The sequence below is a fragment of the Pipistrellus hanaki genome, assembly GCF_964339955.1.
Source record: "Pipistrellus hanaki genome assembly, chromosome: 4".
Lineage (NCBI taxonomy): Eukaryota > Metazoa > Chordata > Mammalia > Chiroptera > Vespertilionidae > Pipistrellus > Pipistrellus hanaki.
In genome coordinates, this window is record NC_140506.1 from 101,607,551 (window position 1) to 101,616,380 (window position 8,830).

Here is an 8,830-nt window from a genome sequence, read left to right on the forward strand (position 1 = left end):
GAAGGGAGAGGGAGAGAGAATTAGAAACATCAATGAGAGAGAAACATCAATCAGCTGTCTGGTATGTGCCTGCCATCAAAGTACATGCCCTTGACCGAATCAAACAAGGAACCCTTGAGTCTGAAGGCTGACGCTCTATTCACTGAGCCAAAACAGTTAGGGCTATACCATTGGTATTTTTATAGAAATTGTGTTGACTCTATAGATTACCTTGGGTAATGTGTACATATTAATGATATTAATTTTTTCTATCCATGAATATGGTATATTTGTATCTTCTATTTCTTTCTTCAGTGCCATACAATTTTCTGAGTATTTTCCCAGGTATTTTTTTTTTTATAGAATTATAAATGGAATTGTTTTCTTAATTTCCCTTTCTGATAGTTCATTATTGTTATATGAAAATGCAACCAATTTTGAATGTTAATTTTTTATCCTGCTACTTTACTAAATTCATTTATCCATTCTAGTAGTTTTTTGGTGGAGTTTCTATATATACTATATTGTCATCTGCAGATAATGAGAGTTTCATTTCTTCCTTTCCAATTTAAATGTCTTTTATTGTTTCTTCTTGTCTGATTACTGTAGCTAGGACTTTCAGTACCATGTTAAATAAGAGTGGTGAAAGCAGACATCCCTGTCTTATATCAGATCTTAAGGGAAACATTTTTAGTTTTTCCCCATTGAGTATGAGGTTAGCTGTGGGTTTTTCATATATGACCTTTAAAATATTGAGTTATGCTGAGAATTTTTATCATATATGGGTGCTGGATTTTGTCAAATGCTTTTTTTCATCTATTGATATGATTGTGTGATTTTATCCTTCATTTTGTTTATGTAGCATGTCACATTAATTGATTTTCAGATATTATATCAACCTTGCATCCCAGGAATAAATTCCACTTGATCATGGTGTATGACCTTTTTAATGTATTGCTGGATTCAGTTTGCTAATACTTAGTTGAGTATTTTTGCATCTACATTTACCAGGGATATTGGCCTATATATATATTTATTTCTTTGTATTGTCTTTATCTTTTGTTTGTTTATTTGTTTGTTTGTTTGGAATGAGCTTATGGGTTCTCCCTAAACTTGAATTTTTTGGAATATTATGAGAAGGCTCTATTTTAGTTCTTCTTTGAATGTTTTGTAAATTTAATCTGTGAAGCCACCTAGTCCAGGACTTTTGTCTACTGGGAGTGTTTTGAATACTGCTTTGATTGTAGTAATTGGTCTATTCAGATATCTGATTCTTCCTCATTCTGTTATTGAAGATTGTGTCTCTTGGAATTTACCCATTTCATCCAGATTGTCTAATTTGTTGGCATAGTTGTTTATAATATAATCCTTTTCTTATAATCCTTTGTATCTATGATGCCATTATCACTTCCCTTTTATTTCTGATTTTTTTCAAGTCCTCTCTCTTTTTTTCCTTTTTGAGCTTGGTTAAAGGTTTGCTAATCTTGTTTATCTTTTCAAATAATTAGCTCTTGTTTTCACTAATCTTTTGGGGTTTTTTTGTGGGGTTTTTTTTTGTTTGTTTGTTTGTTTGTCTCTGTGTTCATTATTTCCTTTCTAGTCTTTTAAAAAATATATTTTTAGTGATTTCATAGAGGAAGGGAAATGGAGAGAGACAGAAACATCAATGATGAGAGAGAATCACAGATAGGCTGCCTCTTGCACATCTGCTGGGGATTGAGCCTGCAACCTGGGCATATGCCCTGATGCCCTGACCTGAAATCAAAACTGTGACCTCCTGGTTCATAGGTTGATGCTCAACCACTGAGCCATCCCATTGGGCTTCTCTCTAGTTTTTATTTCCTCATTTCTAATCACTTTGGGGGGGTTTTATTTCTAGTTCCTTTAGGGGTAAGGTTAGATTGTTTATTTGAGATTTTTCTTGCTTCTTGAGATAGGTCTGTAATGCTATGAATTTCTTTCTTAAGACTGCCATCACTGTGTCTCATATATTTTGAGTTGTTGTGTATTTGTCTCAAGGTAACTTTTTATTTCTTTTTCGGCTTCATTGTTAACCCATTCTTTGTTTAGTAGAATGTCATTTAGCCTTCATGTATGTGTGTGTTCATGTAATTGATTTCTTGTTTCATATAATTGTGGTCAGAGCAGACACTTGAAATGATTTCAATCTTCTTAAATTTATTAAAATTTGTGTCCTAACATGTGGTCTATCCTATAAAATGTTCCCTGTGCTCTTGAAAATAATGTGTATTCTGCTGCTTTAGGGTGAAATGCTGTGAAAATATGAATTAAAGCCATCGGATACATGTGTTGTTTCAGACTATTTCCTGTTGCCCTTTGTTTGGAAGATTTATCTATTGATGTCAATGGTCTGTTAAAGTCTCCTGCTCTGACTGTATTACTAACGATCTGTCCCTTTATGTTCATCAATATTTGCTTTATACATTTGGGTGCTCCTGTGTTGGGTACACAAATGTTTATAAGTATTATATCCACTTGTTGGATATATCCCTTTATCATTATGTAACAGCCTTCTTTGTTTCTTATTATAGACTTCATTTTAAGGTCTATTTTCTGTGATATAAGTGTTGCTACCTCAGCATTTTTTTTCATTTGCATTTGCATGATATATTATTTTCTATCCATTTCCTTTGAGTCTGTGTGTACCTTTCATTCTGAGGTGGGTCTCTTATAGATAACATACATACGGGTCTTATTTTCTTATTCAGTTAGCTTGCCCTATGTTCTTTAATTTGAAGTATTTAGTCCATTTATATTTAAAGTGATTATTGATAGGCATTATTTATTGCCATTTTACTCTTTATAGATTTCTTCTTCTTCATCATCATCATCATCCTTTAACATTTCATACAATACTGGTTTGGGAGTAATAATCTCCTTTAGTTTTTTCTTGTCTCAGAAACTCTTTGCTTCTCATTCAATTTTAAATGATAGCCTTGCTTGGTAGAGTAATCTTGGTTGTAGGCTCTTGGTTTTCATCACTGAATATTTCATGCCACACCTTTCTGAAACGTTTCTTTTGAGAAATAAGCTGACAATCTTATGGGAGCTCTCTTGTAGGCAACTGTCTTTTTGTTGCTGCTTGTGATGTGTCTTGGGGTGGGCTTCTTTGGGTTGATCTTGTTGAGGACTCTCTATACTTCCTGAACCTGTTTCCTTCACCCAGGATAGGGAAGTTTTCAGTCATTATTTCTTCAAATAGTTTCTCAATTCCTTGCTCTCTCTCTTCCCCTTCTGATGTGCTGGGAGAGGCCCACCTGCATACCAAATTGGTTTCCACCAGCATTGAGCCCAGGGGCAGGTCAGCAAAAGGCCCAAGTCTCCCTGAGATCCACCTGCACCTGTTAGCTACCCGTTAGGTTGTCACTGAAAGAGCCTCTGATAGTACAGGAGTTGCATAAGGGAGGTTCTAGTGAGGCAGGAGGTAGGGGCTAGTGGTGTTCACATACTGATACAGATTCAAATTCAGCACCAGTGCTGGGTTTGAGGACACTCAACAACTGTCTCAGAGTACACCATGGTCAGCTGCCACCTGTTGTGTGCCTGTGGGCCTTTGTGGTGGAGCAGGGTCTCATGGAGTCACCTGGTAAGGCCAGCAGTGTTCATCAGCCCCAAGCAGACCACGATTTGACCTTGTGAATGGAGGGCTCTGTGCAGGAAGGTAGGAATGGCGCAGGGTTTGGGGGAGGGGGTTGGTTCTGCCCCATAGCCACACCACTCGGTTTTTCCTAGAGTCTTCCCAAACCGGCTGGAGCCTTCACCAGGGACCAAAGTGGCACAGCCCACTCACAATATTGCCCGAGTGCGAGCTCAGAAGAGGGGCCACCTGGGGTTTGGAGAGTGACACTAATGGTTCTCTCCTGGTGGAACTCGTGGATTTCCTCTGGCCTGCGGGAAGCAGGGCTCTCCTGGGTATGTGGCAGGGTGCTCAGTTCAGCTACTCCTGCCAGTGGGTACAGAGAGGTAGGACACCCCACACAGACCCTCTGTTGTGCAGTGGGGAAAGAGGCAGTGGTTTCCGCCCCAGAGCCACACACTCTGTCTCTGATTCTCCCTGAGCTTGATCTCCAGATCCCTTCAGAAAAGTTTATGCCACAGGCCCAGGCAGCAGACTCCTCCATAGGGCATGAGCTCTGCCAGGCTGACAAGGGGCTTGGAGAATGGGGCTTGTGCAGTGCCCCCAGGCTGATGCAGTTTGAGAGGGAGTGCTCAACCCAGAAAAGATGGTGTCTGTGGACCCCAATAGAGAGGGTCTCAGCAGAGGGACCTGGAGGCTGTAGCTTCAGCTCTCTTCTCAGAGCCACACTAACCCATCTGTCTTCACAGACTCTAGTCTATTCTGAGCCATCCTGCCTCCATGGATCTCAGGGTAAGTGAGTGGCTGTGAATGAGATTTTGTGCTCTAGCCCTTTAAGAGGTCACCTGGCTTTCCAGTAGACTCCCATTGCTCCCTGGCAAACAGAGTCCCTGCCGGTTTTTACAGCCTCTCTGGGCTCTGGGCTGGGAGCTGAGCAGGGGGTGGGACCACATGTTTCTCAGGGAGGACTTTTGTGACTGGGACATCCCTCTGCTTCCCAGCTGCAGCACGTGGGTATAGGCCAGCCCTGTGCACTCCCAACCCCCCACATTCCTACCAGTCTCAATGTGGCTTCCTTAGTAAATCCTTGGTTATAAAACTCTGTTCAGCTGGTTATTCTGGTTGATTGCTCTATAATTTAGCTGCAATTACAATTCAGGCCTGGGAGGAGGTGAGTGTAACTCCCACCTATTCTGACACCATCTTCTTTTTCCACGTATATATAGTATTTTGTGTCTTGCTTATTTTTAAGCTTTTTGGAGGTTCATCCATGTTATAGCATGTAATAGTACTTCCTTCCTTCCTGCTAAGCAATATTCTACTATGCTAATATGCCAAATTTTCTAGATTAATTCAACAGTTGGTGGACATTTGGGTTGTTCCCACTTTTGGTTTTATAAATAATGCTGCTCTGAACATTCACATTCAAGTCTTTGTGGACATGCCTATTGTATAACAATTTGCATTTAACTTTTTAAGAAATTGCCCAACTGTTTGCCAAATTGACTGTATCCCTTTATATTCCTACCAGCAATGTCTGAAGGCTCAAATGTCTCCAAATCATCACAGCCTTTGCTATTGTCTCTCGGTTAATGGCATCCTAGTACATGTCAGATGGTAGCACTGTGGCTCAATGTGCATTTCCCCCAATAAATGATAATGTTGAGCACATTTCAAAGTACTTATTATCCATTTTTATATTTAAACTAGAGGCCCAGTGCTCAAAATTCATGCATGGGGGATGTCCCTCAGCCAAGCCTGCACCCTTTTCAATCTGAGATCCCTCTCACAATCCAGGACTGCTGGCTCCGAGCTGCTCACCTGCCTGCAAGCTTGATCGCCCCCTAACCACTCCCTTGCCAACCCAATTGCCCCTAACTGCCCTCCCCTGCCGGCCTGTTACCGTTAAACGCCCTCCCCTGCCAGCCAGGTCATCCCTAACTGTTCTCCTCTGCAGACCTGATTGCCCCCCTGCTGGCCTCGTCACCCTTCCTAACTGCCCTCCCTTGCAAGCCTGGTTGCCCCTAACTGCCCCCCCCCCCGCCAGCCTGATAACCCCCAACTGCCCTCCTCTGCATGCCTGGTTGCACCCAACTGCCCTTCCCTGCAGACCTGGTCCCTCCCAACTGCCCTTCCCTGCAGGCCTGGTCAACCCTATCTGCCCTCCCCTGTTGGCTTGGTCACCCCCAACTGTCCTCCCTTGCAGACCTGGTCCCACCCCCCCCCCTCCAACTCCAACTGCCTTCCACTGCTGGCCTGGTTGCCACCAACTGCCCTCCCCTGCAAGCCTGGTTGTCCCTAAGTGCCCTTCCCAGCTGGCCTGGTCCCCTCATAACTGCCGTCTCCTATAGGCCTGGTCTCCCAACTGCCCTCCCAACCCTCCCTGCAGGCCTGGTCCCCCAACTTCCCTCCCCTACAGGCTTGTTCACCCCTAACTGCCCTCCCTTGCAGGCCTGGTCCCTCCCAACTGCCCTCCCCTGCCAGCCACCTTGTGGTGGTCATCTTGTGTCCACATGGGGGCAACCATCTTTTTTTTTTAATTTAAAAATAAAACATAGAAGTTTTTATTGAGTTCTTTAAATTACTATTCCACGTTTTTCTTCTTATGGGGAAGGTTTTTAACCAACCATTCATAATTTGACCAAAAATTTTAAACACTATTTTGTAAATGTGTCACAGACACAGGCGACAGGACCCTACTTTGTGTAGAGAAGCTAAATCTAAATAAAGTCTTGAGTTTTTCAGTAACGCTCCCTGGGTGTTCTGTGGTTTCACAAGCAAAAGCACCCCCTCGGTGGGAGCGGCTAGACAGACAGGTGTTCCTCCAGCGCGGCCATGACCTCGCCCATCCGGTCACGCACTAGCATCACGGTGCGCAGCGGCTGCATCGCACGTCGTCGAAGGACCCGGCCGCCCAGACACGAGTCTCTCTCCTCCTGCACCGAGTAGCTGAACCTCAGGGCCGCCTTCTCGTAGAAAAATTCTTCCTCTGCATTTGCAAACATTAACTCATCTTTCTTTTGACTGCTCTGGTTCTTTTTGGAATTGTTTTTTCCGCAAACGTCTTGCTGATCAGAAGGTAGAAGTGACACTTCCCACACGGCCTGTTGGTCCTGTGCCTCCGCCAGCTCTTTGTGGGGCTGGGTGCACGGCAGCGGGCTGCGCGGCCGCTGAGGACGCGCTCAGGGCGCCGGGGAGCGGGCGCTGGGAGCTGGTCCAGCCGCGCTGGCCGCTCTTCGCACAGCTCTTCGCGCTGTGATCTGCTCGGCACAGGGGTCCCCTTGCGTCCAGTTAGATTGAGAAGACTTATGAAACCAAAACCCTCATCTTCGTGCACATGGTCGCCACTGTCTTCTGAAACACCCGTTTGCTTAGTCACACTCCCAATGTGGTGCTGCTGGGTTACGAGCTCCGTTAGCTCTGCAGCCTTAAAGGTGCCTTTAGGAAAAGCTGCTGAGCAATTTCTTAATTCTGTCGCAATCGCTGTCTGAGCTGGAATGAGCTTCAAACTCAATGTTCCCTCCCTCGCCCACCACCTCGTCGTCTTCATCCTCTTTCTCGTCGTCGTCCTGGTCCTCCGTTTCCTCCTTCTCTTCTTCCTCATGGCGCGGACCGGGGCGGCCTCTGCGGGGTCCCACCGCCCACAGCGCCCGCCTCGGCCTGGCCACCGTTTGCCCGCTCACTGCGCCTCACAACCATCTTTGACCACATGGGGGCAGCCATCGTGTGTATTGGAGTGATGGTCAATTTGCATATTACCTCTTTATCATATAAGATTCTTTGCTCATTTTTCATTGGGTTGTGTGGCTTATCATTATGGAGTTATGAGTTCCTTATATATTCTGGATACAAATCCTTTATCATAAATATTTTGAACTGAATGAAAATGAAAACACAAAATATCAAAATGTATAGGATACAGTTAAAACAGAGTTTAGGGGAAATCCTGAGTTTTTAGTGCCTATATTAGGAAAGAAGAAAGATCAAATCAAAAGCTTATACTCACACAATTTTGAAAAAACAGAAAAATTAATTTTAAAAAAGAGCACAATAATATAAAACCAAAAACATGGTCCTGATCTATATGTAATTTAGAAATGTAAATTGACCAAATTCGCCAGTTAGAAGATTCAGTTGTATCTTATTTACAGTAGACACATGTAAAATATAAAATTGTAAAAAGACTGAAAGCAAAAAATGAAAGTTATGTCAAGCAAATACTAACAAAATTGGTATAGCTATCTCTATATCAGACAAATATAGATTAAGACAAAAAAATTACTAGGTCTAAAGATACAAAATACCTAATGATGAAAAAAACAGTTCATCAAGAAAATATGGTGGCCCTAAACATGTATGTATTTAATAACAGAGGCCCAAATAGAGGAAACAGAAATTAATAGAATTTAAAAATCTACAATCATAGTGGGAGATTTCAATACGTCTCTTAATGTGATATATCAAGCACAGCAAAGATTAGTGAAGATTTAAAAGATTTTAACTCAGCAAGCTCAAACAGCCAATATAAAATGCATTTTGTAAAAAATGTTCCTTCCAAGCACATAGAGAATATTTATAAAAATTGCCCACCTAATAAAGCCAGTGAAGTCTCAACAAATACCAGACACTAGGCTTCATGCAGACTGTGTTCTCTAAAGACACTGCAATGAAATTAGAACCCATCATCCTACACAACTGATCAAATAACCCAGGGGTCTTCAAACTACGGCCCGCGGGCCACATGCGGCCCACAGAGGAGTCTGATCCGGCCCGCCAGGTTTTTTGGGCAGTGAGCGCAGCCGAGGTGTTACAGTAGGAATTAGTAGTTCATATAGTCCGGCCCTCCAGCTCTCTGAGGGACTGTGATCTGGCCCCCACTTTAAAAAGTTTGAGGACCCCTGAACCCCATGCATTCTCTGTGCTATAGTCCTCATCAAATACATACCATTTTGCATTAAATCTTTTCTTTTGAATCCACCATAACTTTTTTCTATATTATTACAATAACTTTAGTACTCTTGGATAATAGTCCACTGAATTGATGTGAGAAAGTTCTATTTTCAAAATCTGTAACTGTTTAGTCCTCATCTCTCTTTGTCTAAGTCTTTATTCCAAAATGAATTATTTGCTGACTCTGAGCAAGTACAAAGCTTTCATGTGCAGTTTCCTCAAAATAGTAACTGGTCCCGAGAGTCCAGTTTGTTCCCTTTTCTGGTTTCTATGAGAATACCCATAGAAGCTGTAGAAGAGGCC

The 8,830-nt window shown here is 42.7% G+C and overlaps 1 protein-coding gene and 1 pseudogene across 2 annotated transcripts in view; both read right to left on the reverse strand.

The window, feature by feature from the left end:
* ANKS4B (ankyrin repeat and sterile alpha motif domain containing 4B) overlaps positions 1-8,830 on the reverse strand; it is a 43,246-nt gene that overhangs the window by 16,748 nt on the left and 17,668 nt on the right. The gene's annotated exons all lie outside the window — the stretch shown is intronic.
* Positions 6,106-8,811, reverse strand: LOC311621782 (BRCA2 and CDKN1A-interacting protein-like; annotated as a pseudogene). The gene is made up of 2 exons: positions 8,808-8,811; positions 6,106-7,259 (listed from the first exon to the last, which is right to left on the reverse strand). The product of its transcript is annotated as a BRCA2 and CDKN1A-interacting protein-like (transcript).